This window comes from Sparus aurata, chromosome 6, assembly GCF_900880675.1.
Source record: "Sparus aurata chromosome 6, fSpaAur1.1, whole genome shotgun sequence".
Taxonomy (NCBI): Eukaryota; Metazoa; Chordata; class Actinopteri; order Spariformes; family Sparidae; genus Sparus; species Sparus aurata.
Window position 1 is genome coordinate 5,530,115 of NC_044192.1, and position 14,178 is coordinate 5,544,292.

At 41.8% G+C, this 14,178-nt stretch overlaps 1 protein-coding gene across 4 annotated transcripts in view; it reads left to right on the forward strand.

Moving 5' to 3' along the window:
• The window catches only part of raly (RALY heterogeneous nuclear ribonucleoprotein), a 139,441-nt gene extending 135,549 nt beyond the window's left edge, over positions 1 to 3,892 (forward strand). For all 4 annotated transcript variants that reach the window (XM_030421226.1, XM_030421225.1, XM_030421223.1 and 1 more), the window contains exon 9: positions 402 to 3,892. The gene's annotated coding sequence lies outside the window, so the exon portion shown is untranslated. The remainder of the gene's footprint in view (positions 1 to 401) is intronic.
• Positions 3,893 to 14,178: the final 10,286 nt, after the last annotated feature.

Genomic DNA, 14,178 nt, shown 5'->3' on the forward strand with positions numbered 1-14,178 from the left:
TAGCCGTGCTGGAAACATGTTGTTCTGGCAGTGTGTTGATTGGTCCAATACTGAAATATCTGAACGACCAGTGGGTGGATTCCCATGAATTTCTGCAGACACACAGGGTCCACAGAGGGTTTTATTTTTATTTTTAAGTGTCATGTAAAGTACTTTGAATTGACCTCAGCCAGTTCAAAGTCTTAAAAGGATATTGCTTTACCTCCAGGCTAAACATCTCAATCACCGGAATATATGTTGGATTTGTACGTTTCTCTGGGTTTTGTCTCATCGAAAACACTCGGTTGGTTAACTGCAAACATTTCATCCTGGCGACAGCAAAACAGTTGTGCAGGTTTTGTGACTGAATTCAAAGAAAGTTGATCTTCACTGTCATTTACGATGTGTCCTCTGTGTTTTAGGTGATGTGGACTGCAGAGGAAGAGACAGACAGAGAGAGGGAAAGAGAAAGAGAGAGAGAGAGAGCGCCACAGACCAACAGAGAACTGGATAACAGCACAGGAAGGCCGTCAAACAGCAGGGAGCGACACACACACACACACACACACACACATCATTAAAAACACACAGCGAGACAAACTTGACCCTTTGTCGGAGCCACAGGAAGATACTAAAACAGCAGGTTACTGCCAGAACACATCACCAACTGATGAGTTACACACACACACACACACACACACACACACTCGCAGGAGAATAAAACACAACGCAATGGAGTCTCGGCGCTGTGTCGGAGCCACAGGAAGACAGTTAAACAGCAGGCCGCCGTCAGAATGCATCCTAAAAGTGACGGATTTCTCACACACACACACACACACACACACACACCGCTGAGATCTGCAGATGGACGCCGCCACGTTTCTGGAAAAGCCCAAACGGGTCGTCATCTGCTGCTTTACAGGACTTTAAACACCTCGACCGACCGGGGCGACATACTGAGGCACAGCTGGGCGCTGATTGTTGAAGCTTTTATGGCGTTAAAACAAAAACAATTAACGAGCAGGGCTGGATTTCAAAATGTCACTTAATATAATTTAATTTATTTTATTTGTGTGTTACATTGTTCCAGAATATTTCCAAATAACAACGATGTCATGTGGTGTTAATAACAGAGGAACTACTTCAACTGACCCCCAATTAATTACCGATAATAGCACAACAACATCGTCAACAGTGGCGGCTCAGCGGGAGAACGTGGTCCAAACAGAACAACACTATAAAAACCGGTTCTCATCATGTTGTTCAGATGATGTCACCTCTGGTTATTAACAATATCACATCATCATTTAACCAGCAGCACGGTTATAAAACAAGCAGTCACAGCAGACATGTCGAACTCTTTCATTCCGTCCTGGAAGCCCGAAGTGGAAAATAAGACAGATATAAACAAGTTTTATTAGCAATTACCAACACATGTTTCAAATGTTTCTCATCTTCCAAACTTTTATACCAGTCCGCTTTTTTCTTTACAAGGTTGGTTTGTTTCTCAATTTATTACTCACGTTTGAGTTGTGAATAAATAACAGATGGGGGCTCTTTAGTGCGCATGAATCCAGCTGACCTCCGGAGGGTTCACGTCAATAATAAAAATCCAAAATAAATACTTGGAATTACAAAGCGTTCGTACAAATATTACAAACCTGGAATGAATCCTGTGAACCTGTTTGACCTCCAGAGAAGCTCAAGTCTGTTGTTTTATTCACTGTTAGTTATTATCCTAATTGTTAATGGTGTTATTATTATTATTGCTCTTGTTATGTAAAGGTTGTAAAATCAAATTTGCTCTCCGCCACAGACTTTGACTCTGAACTGGCAACATTTAAAACGCGCAGGAGGATTATTTCTGCTGGTTTTTGAATGTTTCAGTCGATTAGAAAATAATCCTCCCTGACGTTTCCTGTCATTCAAGGCAGCCGCTGGTGTTTAGTTGGAGCACGTGTTTTTGTTTGTTTGTCATTAAGTAGATTATCGTTGATGATGATTTAAGGTCCACTGACTCGTATTTCACAAAGCTTTCTCGATAAAAAAAACTGATGTGTTGTGATTTTTTCCGGCCCGGTCGCCTGAATAAAATGTTGGCATTTATTTATTTTTATGCAAACCACACATCTGTTCTCAATCTGTACGTGTCATCGCACCATACTGACATTTCAACAGCACGTGTCAGGAGAAGAAGACGGTCGTGGCGTTACAGATTATTTATATTTTTGAATAAGACATCAGGAGATTTTTCAGCACGACAGGCATTTTTAAACACATGATCTTCTCCAAACCTTCAGCGTTTTTTATTCCTTAACCCATCAGATCATGAGCACAGCGTCGCCACAACGTGCAAATTAAAATTTTGACCTTAAAGAAATAAAGAAAATTGTACATCGCCGACATTTTATTCTCACGATTGGGTTGTGTTTTATTTTGTGTGTGTCTTTAGTAAAAGTTTTCAAAACAGCTGCTGCCGAAAGCTTCTGAGAGTTTGATGGTTTCAAATCTGTATTTTTCATATTCATTAAATACTTTGTTACTGACAGTGTCCTGCAAACACGAGCTAACAATCCCACAACTGTCTGAATATATAGATTGTTCAACTGTTGGTAAATACCTGACATCACCTTTTTATTTTCCAGCCCTGACACCTTGAAATCCTGTTAGAACAGCACAGAAAATACAGAAATCTCAAACACTTAAGAGTCAGAAGGTGATTAAGACAAAAATGTTTTTATTTTATGTGCCGGGTGAAATTGTGAGAGTGAAGTCGGTGTTTAACGGTTTCGTAGTCCTCAGTATGTCGCCGCCAGTTCGGTCAAAGAAGGTCAAAACGGACGGAGGGAGATCTGATTTACTGCTGATTGCTGTCGCTCGCTTTATTTTTCTTCTTCCTCTCCCTGACCTCTTCCTCACTCTCTTTGTTCCTTCGTCCTTTCTTTTTTTTCCTCCACGTTCCCCTTTCATCCCTGCATCTTCCACTTTTATTTAATCTGTTCTTTTATTGTCTATTTCCTCTCTCGCTTCTCTCTGCTCTCTCTCCTTTGTTTTTTTTCCAACCTCTCTCTCTCTCCCATCCCGTCCTTTTTCCCCCCCTCTTCCTTTTCTTTTTTTTCCCTTTCCCTGTACGTGCCCTCTCCTGTTACAATAGTTGATATATTGCCCTCTAGCTCTGTCAGACTAATTTATAACAATGCTATCAAAATAAAGAAAGTAAACCAAATGATTTTTCTCTTTTAAAAGCTGTTCCAGCAGCAGTTAGCGGACGCCAGCACATAGTTGCATGGAAGTTAACGCAAACGAGATGCAGGAGGAGAATGGATCCGATTAGAAAATAATCGCTCACCGATTTGTTCTTGTTTTTTGTTTTTTTTTCCATTCGACTCGCCACATTTTACGTGTTATGAAGTTCACCATTACATAAGCTTTTATTACACATTGTTCATCCTTGTATATACTTGTTATACTCCATGGATAATCAGCCATTCGCAGCAGGTCTGTCAGTTTATGTGAAGGTGAGCTACATACTACGAATCAACAGCGACGTGGATGACGACTGGATCTGGTTAACAATGTTTATCTTTGACTTTCCCCCCACATACGGAGCTCAGGTTGAGGATTCTGCCTCCTTGTTTACCTTCAGAAGAAAATGTAGGCCTCCTCTCTTCCTCTTCCTCTTCCTCTTTCCTCACTTCTCCTTACGTTTCTCCTCCCTTCCCCTTCCCCATTGTTCCCGTCTGATTTCTACACGCCGATGTTAAATAATCCTTGCTGTTATTTTTAACGACTTGTGCGTTACTGTGCGATGAAGGCGATGATGCCGACTCCTCTGTCTGCACTGAGAGGGTGCCAGAGGCCTTTACAACACATGTAAATACTCCAAAATAAAAGCTTGGAACTTGTGACCGTCGTCTGAAATCTTTCAAATAAATGGAAATATTTTGTTTTTAATGTCTTTCATCGATCAAACCCTTTCACTTAATCTTTCCTCTTCTTTTTTTCTGGCACTTTTACGCTTGAAACTTTGAGAAACTTCACTTATTTTCCTCACAGTCAACAGGAATGCATTTTGCGCTTCACATTTAAGATGATTTATTTGTTACGCTACACAATCAGCGTTTATGCCTCCTTCACAGTACACTAAACATAGAACATACAATCGAGTATAAACATGTATTTGATCTGATCTGTTGCCGCTGATCCTCAGAGCAGAGTTTCCAGCCGGATTCCTGATGAAAACACAGGATCTTGTGTCTCGTTATTATCTAAACAATCTCATCTGACCAACGTGCTGACAGAACAGACCTTCAGCTGCTCACTGAGATCAGCTTAAAAACATGCAATCCTCGGCCGGAGGATAAATCTCCTGTCACATCTCATCTAAGCTAAGTTGGATGATAAGTAAGGTTTCGGAGCTAACAAACAGGCCAGTCTGAAAGTCACTATCTCTGTCTGAGTGGTAGCTTTTAGGTTTCTACTGCCGAATTTGGAAAAAAAAATGGTAGAAACTGAACTATTTCTGCCTCACAGCGTAGAAAAAATTTATTCCAGACTTTAAAGAAGCAAGTGACTGAAAATCTGTCCAGTCCAACTTCTGAAAAATGACCTTACCCCATCAAAACATCCACCAATATCCTTAAAAAGAATAAAACAGATCTGTATTTTACACCAAATAAACAAAGCAATGAAGGAAAGAAAGCCAAATTTGGATAAGAGACATCAGAAACGAGTGATGTCAACCTCATCTGAGGATTTGAACCTGATGAAGTGAGTTATGCAGAGCTAGTCACCTGGATATAACAAAGGCAGATGCCACAGGTATGTCCAAGGTTTGCTTTGTACCAAACCTGACATCTCACGTTAACATTATATGCTCACTAGTCACCTTTTACATCAGGAGGTGGAGCAGAAGCTGGGGGTGTTATCTCAACCTGACAACGCTGCCAACAGGAAGTCAGACCAACTCCATCCGTAAATCATCCCTACCAAAACAGGTATTTTTAAACCAAACCCTGATGTTTTCCTAACCCTAACCAAGTGGTTGTTGTGTGTAAACCTAAACAGAACAAGAGAGAAATGGAAAAATTCGACCTAAACAAACGTAAAGCTGCAACATGAAGTACATACAGTTTTAACTGATTATACTAACTTCTAAAAAGGACTGGAAAAATATGACGTGCAGCGCGAGAGAGGACGGCACACTGGCAACAACAAAAGCGAGTAATCGGTTTATCCAAGCCCTCCATGATCGTCTTCCCAACTGGCATGATTGTGACGTAGAAACATAAGCTTTCAGAGCATGTACACGGTGAAGCAGACACTGAAGTCAAAGATGTAATACGTATGATTCTTTAGGCAGTAAAACCTCTTTTGTAGATATATGTTGAGTCGTATACTTACGTTAGAGCCACGTATCAGCGTCTGACGACCTGGTAATGAGACTCGATAATCAGCTGCCGCTTTAATGGCCCCTTCTCCAGTTGTAATAAAAAACAAGGACACCAGCTGATCCACACTGAAACAGATTTTGAACAAGAGTCATCATGACTGCAAAAATACTTATAACACAGAGACGCACAGCGACTCCGGAGGAAGAAACCCAAGAAGAGCAGCGGTTGAAGAATGTGGTGTGTTTACTGGGGGAACTACAGGTCGCAACAATGGTAAATTAACTGTAAATGTACGGTGAAGGTTGGAGTCTGTCAGCGAATAAAAGCTGCAGATCCAAAATAAAAAAGTGTTACTGCTAGAAAGGTAAAGGCTGTTAACAATCTTCCAATGTCTTGATCTTGATTTATTTATTCTCCCAGCTGTCAACACGCGCGGATCCAGACTGAAACAGGCTTTGTACAGTTTTTAGAGATCATTCACAACAGCAAGAATACTGACATCAGCAGAAATGATTGAATATGACTTCTCTCTGATGGGAACATTTCTCTTTCATCTACTCTGAGAGTAAAAACCTGTGGCTGCCTCGAGTTTGCCTCAAAATTGTCCTCTCGTACTTGTAAATCTTTTATGTGCATGGCTTTCAAAAGTCAACCTGGACCCTCGGCCTCTGCGCCTGTAAACACTCAACGCTTTTGATCTTCTTGATGTTTCGACATCTAAATTTGCTCCCTCCGAGCTTTTCAGATGTTCCCCCCTTTGATGATGTCGAAGAAAAGTCCTTGAAATTACGGCTTGGTGCTGTAACCTTGGCACCCTTTAAGGTACTTCATTGGAGTAGTAGCCCAATTTTCAGAAAGTGCTTCATATCCAAGTCGGGATCCGACCCCGTGACCTCATCACCTGTACACGTTTACAGCTGATCCACTCAGTAATTCTCTTCCAGATTTTCCACCTTTTATCTGCATGTTATCTTTCCAGCTGGGAAACACATGGTTTTAATAACCTGCACACACTGTGTAGCTTAATAAAGCCGTGGTGATTAATGGTTTTAAAACCCTACTGGTCGTTTTTATCTCTAGCCGCTAGCTTACTCTTTAAACCCAAAATATATGACAAGATATGATTAAAGCATATCTTGATATCAAAGTCCAACGCTTCATCCATCACAGCAAAGCCACCAGTTCACCAAACAGAAGTTTGGAGAGAATTGGACGCAGTAGTTGACAGTGAAGGTGGGATGAAATTGCTCTGTAAGTGGGCAATTTACTTAAAACAACAGATTTTCTCAATTATCTCTAATGGTTTCCAGCCTTGGAGGTAATTTTCTTCTGACTGTGTTTCCAGTGTCAAATCTTGGTTAAGGTCGGACAAAGACGGGGCAGCTCTCAAACAAAAAATGTGAAAAATGTAAAAAAGCAAAAGTTTCAACAGCATTATCTAAAAAACAGATATTTTTAGAAACTTTAAAGAGGTTTTATTGGAGAAACATTGACACTCGGACAAAATGTCTGTCAGAGGAAGAATGTCTTTCAACTGGATTTGCGAGCAGTTTTTCATGCTTTTCTACAGTTGTATTTCTTGTGTTTTTCACCCCTAAATCAATCTTTAGTTTGAGGCTTGATTCCATTTTTTTTTCCTGAAGAAAGAAGTAGATCACAAATCATGCAAAATGTTTGGGTGCAGACAACAAATCACACAGCACAGTGTATGAACTGTGCCCACAAATATGAAAACTAGAGCAGAGTTACGCAACTTTTTTTCCGCTGGCCTCCGCGGTTTAAAATGTTTGAAATGCTGCAGACTTTCAATCTTCTTTCCTTGATATTGCCGACATCAGTCAACTTAAAGTAATTGTGATTAATCCTCAGAAATGTCTTTTTATCAAAATCCTTGTAGCATGTAGGATTAATATCATCGCCACCATTTTTCACAGGTGTTGAGTTATTGATCATGGACATTATAAACATCAGAGCTGAAGATCTCCAGCAAACTGCATCACTTCATCACAGACATCATGTCAGAAGCGGCTTGAGATCTGGACCCGCGAAGGGCAGCAGGTGAAGAGGGTGGTGTGTTTACTGGGGGAACTACAGGTCAAAATCCCCGAAATTAGCACCACCACTAAGCACCAGAGGAAGAGCTGAAACAGGCGATTCTACCGAGCAGACCAATCACAGCCGTTGCGGTCTACATCGCTGCGTAGGGTACAACATCGGGCGAGTAACCTACTCAGAGGCGACACTGTAGGCAGCTTAGATTCAACGCAGAAGCATAAATCAAGCTTTGGTTGTTCCTTTGAACAGGAAATGTACAGTAAAGGTAAGAGTCTGCAGCTTTTAAACACCCAAATTATAAAGTGTCACTGCTAGAAAAGCAAATAATGTTAACAATCTCCCAATGACTTATTAATTAGCAAATCATGGGAGGATCAGAGAAAGAGAAACAGCAATTTCAGAGACATTTAGATGTGAAATAAACTGAGCTGTGTAAAGAAAACACTGATGATAACAGACTCCCTTTTACAAAATGAAAATGTTTTGTGAGTTTCCTACGACAAAGTCTTGATTATTTATCCCTTCTTGTATGTCAGGCAGATGTTTCAGGGTACATAAATGGAGTTTCTCTGTGATTATATGCCTGGTTCACAGTCGATCAGCTGCACAGATACATGCTACCGTCGCCCTTTGACTGAAGGGGATCCTCCCTCTGACTATATTACAACTCTTTTTTACTATGAAACCATTTGTATACAGCCTTACCTGAGTATTTTTTTATTTTCTTTGATGCTTTTGAACTCTGGAGCCGCCACAGCCTCTTTAACTGTTTGCACCTGCTGTTCTTCACAGCGAGTTTGGCGACCCATTCCACTTTTTTCATGGCAGCTCAGATCAGATAACCTAAATATGACAAAGATGTTACAGTCACGGTCTGACTGCTACCAGCTGCGTGGTACAAAGTTCAGAATGTTTGTACAAATTCATACTTTAACGCACCGGAGACAACTTTGACACGGTGGATCGTAGAAAAGGGACGTATCTCTCTACAGATCTTGAAACAGCGACGGTACATCTTGAAACGGTGACTGTTAAGTGCAGCGAGTAACTTCTCATACACCTCTGTCTCTGAACATGCTGCATTTGCGAATGATCGTTATCAGAGTCCAGCCGGGACAATTTGTTTTGCTTGATTTGTGGAATCTGGCAGATTTTATCAGGGACTTAGTCACAGTCAACGGACTGACAAACCAGTGATGTGAAACAGCTTGTCACCTGATCGTGCGTCATCAGGAAGGCTTAAAGGATTTAAATCCACTTCTCTGAGTCCAAAGGGGAATTAAGGCAGATTCAAGTCAACTCCAGACATATTTCACATTGAAAACAGTACAGTGGATGAAAGGAAGTGTTCACTTTTCTCTTATCTTGACTGCAAATTGGCCATCTAGATTGTGTTGATGTGCGTTGCCGAGTTTTGAGATGTCCGACTTCTCTTGCATATAATCGAACAAGGTGCCAAAATAATGCATCTGAAAAACGTGACCCTGTTCGTCAGGATAATCCACAGACCTCGGTGAGAGCAATTTCACATCGGAGCTTTCTTTTATTTCGACCCCCAGCCACCATATCCACTGTGCATCTACTCAACAGCTGGATTGTGAACGCAAAGATGGCGCCTATTCACCTCAACTAGCCTCTCATGTTGGAGGTAAGTGTCCCTGTCCAGACGTATGCAGATATTTAAAACTCTGAGGAAAACATGCTGACCATCTGTAGTGAACATCTTAAATATAACGATCCAGATGTTTTGATTTGGACTTTAAGAGTTCTCGGTGCTTCATGTCTTGTTTGGTGTGCTCCTCCCGCTCACACACCTGCAGCTCGTCGGATTATCAGCGCCAGCTCGAATACTCTCGACTCGCTGCCAGATTGTTTCCACTCATCCTGGTGCAACTGTTTGCTCCTGATTTTGATTATTGACCATAATGTCGTAACCATCCAAAGTAGACTCACCACGAGTTATAAGATTGTGAAACGATGGTTTATGATCCTGTAGAAGCCACAAGTCCGTATGATATCAATCTTGTTTTGAGGAAAACACGTTTTATTCGCGATGTCATGGAGAAGTTCTACACTACTCACAATCCTATAGTGTAACAGCGACGTCTCTGATTGGTGGAGCTCGCTGTCACCATGGAAATGTTTACCGAACGCGCAAATTTCATATTAGCTAGTTACTGCTAACACTGAACTCTACGATTGTTTACCACAGAGCGGCCATGATTTCACTTTCTGACCTACTGCGTCTTTTTAGTGATGACGAGAAGACTTTTGAAAGGGTTCACCGGAACATGAAATTTGCAGGTTTGGTAAACATTTCCATGGTAATAGCGAGCTCCACCAATCAGAGACGTCACTGTTACATTCGCAATGGTTTATGGGAGGAGTAGTTCCTTTACTCTCATGATAATTATGTGCACAGTCTTGTACCTTTGCTTTTTTCTCCGTTTTCCAAAACATTTTTTGCGCTGCCACCTGCTTTAGAGGCCGTCCAGACGGAAACGCTCTTTTGTGGAAACGCACATGTATTGCATTGTTTTGGCTGATTGTCCACATGGATCCTGAAAACGCCATTTTTTTAAACCGGGTCTCAGGGTGGAAAAATCCGAAAACGCAGCCCTTGCGTTTTTATGTAGACAGAGAATCCACATACTTTCCTAAACGATAACGCCATCGCCTCACCCCTCGACCTCTAGCCTCCGACCTCTGAACCCCGCTACGTCTCATAACAATAACAACAACAATGGCGGACTACGTGCCTGTGTTCGTGTTTCTTGCAACTTACTCGCCTTGTAGTCGAGTGTGAGTCGTTGCAGCAGTTCGACCTCATTAACGGTCCACACAAACGCTTCTGGTTTCCTTGCATTCGCCATTTTCATCTTCTTCTTGTTGTGTTCGGTTTCTCCGTCTACTGTCTGTTTGTTTACAGCACGCAAGCTTTATGCGCATGCTCCGTCTCTTCTTCACCGTTTTTGTTGAATTTCAAGCGCCACCTTTAGGCTTGAATATGAACTACAGCGTTTTCAGTCTTTTCAGTGGATCACGTCTGGACGCTAATATTCTTGAAACGATGCCGAGGAAGACGGAGGAAAAAAAGATTGTTTTCCTCCATGTGAACCGGCCCTTAATCTAACTGTAGATTCTCCGAGTCTCACTCACCCTAAAGCCTCTGCACCATTGTGAGCCCCAGCTACTCCAACCACTGCCGACCACCTGAGCTACCTAATAACACCTCTTGGTGTCAAACCGTAACACCAAAACCCTCAAAAACCACAAAGTTACACTGCAAACTTAACTGTAATTAGATCCATGCAGCGGCCATGCTTGAACACAAAACAAACAATGGGCATGCTTGGATTGTGGTGGTGACATCATCGTGCCAAACCCTCGTTTTACATGGCTGTTTTTGAAAATCTGTAGCCTTCTGAAGAAAGCTCAAAACTTCTTGCTCTTGCAGAACTTCCCTCTGTGAAAAAAGGGCTTATTTGTGGTCGCTGAGTGACCCTGTACTGTCACTCTGGCCATATTCTCAGAGTGCTAGTAAACTTTTATCTGCATTTTTCGCTTCCAAAATGCACTGGAACCTGGCAACCACGTGGATTTCAAAACTTGAAAACATTTTATACGGTTTATTAGTCTCTCAGGCATTAATGGTTTAAATTTGGTCTCGGGCCTCGTGCTCCGTTTTATCTCTGGCTGCTGGCTTCATCGTTAATTCAAAACTTGAGTTTCCAGTGTCAAGATATGTATCTGCATATCAGATGTTCGATCAAAACATCATCCGCCAGTTTAATCAGCAGCACGTCTGGAGAATAATCTGAGTTAGTCGTTAAAACTGCTTTGGCTGTTTGTGTGCGTTATGTCTGGAGGTATCTAACCACGCATACTTCTGGACGGAGGCGAGAGAAATGTGTCTCAAAATGTACTATTTAAAAAATAACCTTGACATTACACACTAATTGACAGAAAGCCCAGATGTCCATGCATGCGTTCCAAACCTCCAGGTGCAGACATAACCTGATCTGTGCATATCAGCCTATAATCATTGCTTTTATGAGCTCTACAAACGTGTTTTTCATCTGGATTACACCTAATAAACCCTCTTTCACTGGCAGAAAAATCCTGGAGGGAGACCTGTTGAATGTAAAAGTGAATCAAGCATCCAACATAAAACTACCCGCTGCTTTCATGTATATAAATGTGAAGCCGTGTGACCTTTTCAAAGAGCAGGTGAGGTTTAGTCTTATAATATTTGTTTGAATGGTTTGAGAACGCGATACTGCAAAAATATACGTTTGCGCCATACATGCAAAAGTCCGCCTTGGTTTAAGTGAGCCTTTATCAGTCCAATCAGTTCATTCTCTTCATGCAGGTTTTCCAACGCAAGTCAGCTCCAACTTCAACAAAGGGCCTCTTGTCCGGAGCTCCGAATGTCAGGAAATGAAATACTGGAAATGTTGAACATAACAATATTTTTCAATTTACTGCTTCAGTTAGAACGAATGCATTCCTCGCAGAGTGCCAGAGCTTCAGGTTGGGCCAATTTCAATATCTCTGGTACCCAAATAAAATCTTCAACTCGCGAGAAGAAGACTTTCAGAAACACACAGACGCTTTATACTTTATGAGAGATTTTGGGTTGAGCAAAAAAGAACTTAATCCATGATATTTTGAGTAAATGGGGCAGAGGAGGGTCGAGTCGGACATCAGCAGAGAGAGGTTCTGAACTTTCACAGCAACCAAATCGTTGGCTCGGGAAGGTCATCGAAAAATATGGAAGTGAAACTGAGAAAGCGAAACGGCCACAGTCCAACACAGTGTCACGCCGCAGTGTGTAGCTCAGCGTGGATTCAGTCAGGAAGGCAGTCTATTCATTCACCTGACATGTGCTCGCTCTCCATGTAACCAACCAGATTCTGCCTCCAACGCTCTCGGCCAATCATGTGGCTGCTGTCAGCTGTCATTTCAGTCATTCGTGCATCCAGCCTCCGCTCCAATCCTCCTCCAGCGATTAGGTTCAGCTCACCAAGAATCATCTCATCCTCCTCCCCTAGTGTCTCGACTCCATCGGGGAGGGTTTCCTATTCTTCATCACCTCCCCAAATATTACTTCATCACGATGGAGTCCGACCGCCAAAAACTTTCTCATTCTCTTTGTGCACATGGCAATAAATTTTCACGTCCGCTCAAAAAAATTATGAGTCTCTCCTGATTGAAATGTTCTCGTCCCACGGCCAGATTAGAAAAAAAAAATCTGTCTGATTTCAGGATGTACGGTTCGGATTCGGCATTAAAACTACTTGGTTAGGTTTAAATAAATATCCAAGGTTTTTTTTGTTGGGGGTCTTTTTTGCTGGAAGTCTCCCAACATTTCGGGAAAAATATCCAGTGGTTTCATTCTTATAGATCATGACAAGAATGCAGCTACTTCCAACCAAACTTTATCTTTTACTCTGTATATCACATCATGCTGTCCTCTAAGTGAATCAGCAGGTCTCTAACTTCTTTGGCTTGCACACTCATGAGTGATCACGAAGCCGCTCAGTCTTCCTGACTGAACTTCTGCAAACCTTCATGTGTTACTGCTTCAGCAAAATGTCATCAAATCCCTAATTGAGATTTAAAGATCTGCCTCTGAAGCAATTTGCCTTGACACTGGAAAAAATATTGTTCAGATTACTCTCACAGCGTGAGTGTGCGGCGTTGAACACATCCTCACCTCTTCGCTGTCGACATGGATTCTTGCTTGTTCTTGGAAAACGACGGCAGGATCGGAACCCTCCCGTTCGACTCCTTCCTCTCAAACGGATATCTTGCTTGAAAAACAGGCTGCTTTTTATTACTGCTTTGGGAGAGCAGATGTTCCCTCATAGGGGCTTTAATGTTCATTTCTGACTGCTCTTGCGTCAGAGGAGTTAGCTTAGAAGTGGTAGTTTGGGTCTACTGATGTGGGGTTGTATGAGGTACTTATCCCCTGGTCAGTGTGTTACCTGCAGTAGATGACCGTCAGCAAGCAGAGCGTTGTACTGGACCGAAAGCAAGACGTATTTCAGCCACCTTAAAGAAGGAACACCAAAATAAAGATATATACTTTTGCCATTTTGTTGTTTTGCTTTGTGCAGTAGCCAGCCTGCTAGTTGTAGCCGTGTTGCTAACGCTCTGTTTGTGACAGCTGTGCCAACAGTGATGCCGCAAGGGGAAGGAAGTTAAGAAAGTCTGTATCAGCTTGAATAGTTCTGAATAAAAACCTCTCCTATGTTTCTGCGTCACCTGCTCTCCGTCAGTATTTCAGAATCGTCCATCCATCCAGTCCAGAACTCTGTCTGTCTTCCAGCTGTCAGCGATAATTCTTCATCCTATGTCCCACTTCTTTCCAAACCAGATGCCGTTATAAGCTCACTTTCAGGAGGAATGGGAGGAATGTTGCAACACCGCCAGTACAGTCGATCTGAGTCAGGTAACGATGAATCTATTTAGAAATGTGGCGACCAGAACAGAAATGCAACACACCTAAAAACAACACTGTCTTTGACAGTTGTCTTTTGGTTGGGTAACTTTTTCAAACTACAAAACCATTCCTGGAAATTCTGAATTCATATTATATGCTCATTATTGATAATAGCTTGTCTGTTTTTATTTTGTATTTTTTTGTCAGTTTGGCTCAATTTTGAGGCGTTACTGGGACCAGAACACATCAGAAGTACATAGGATCAAACTGTCGCTATGATTTGGACTGACTGGCAATAATTTT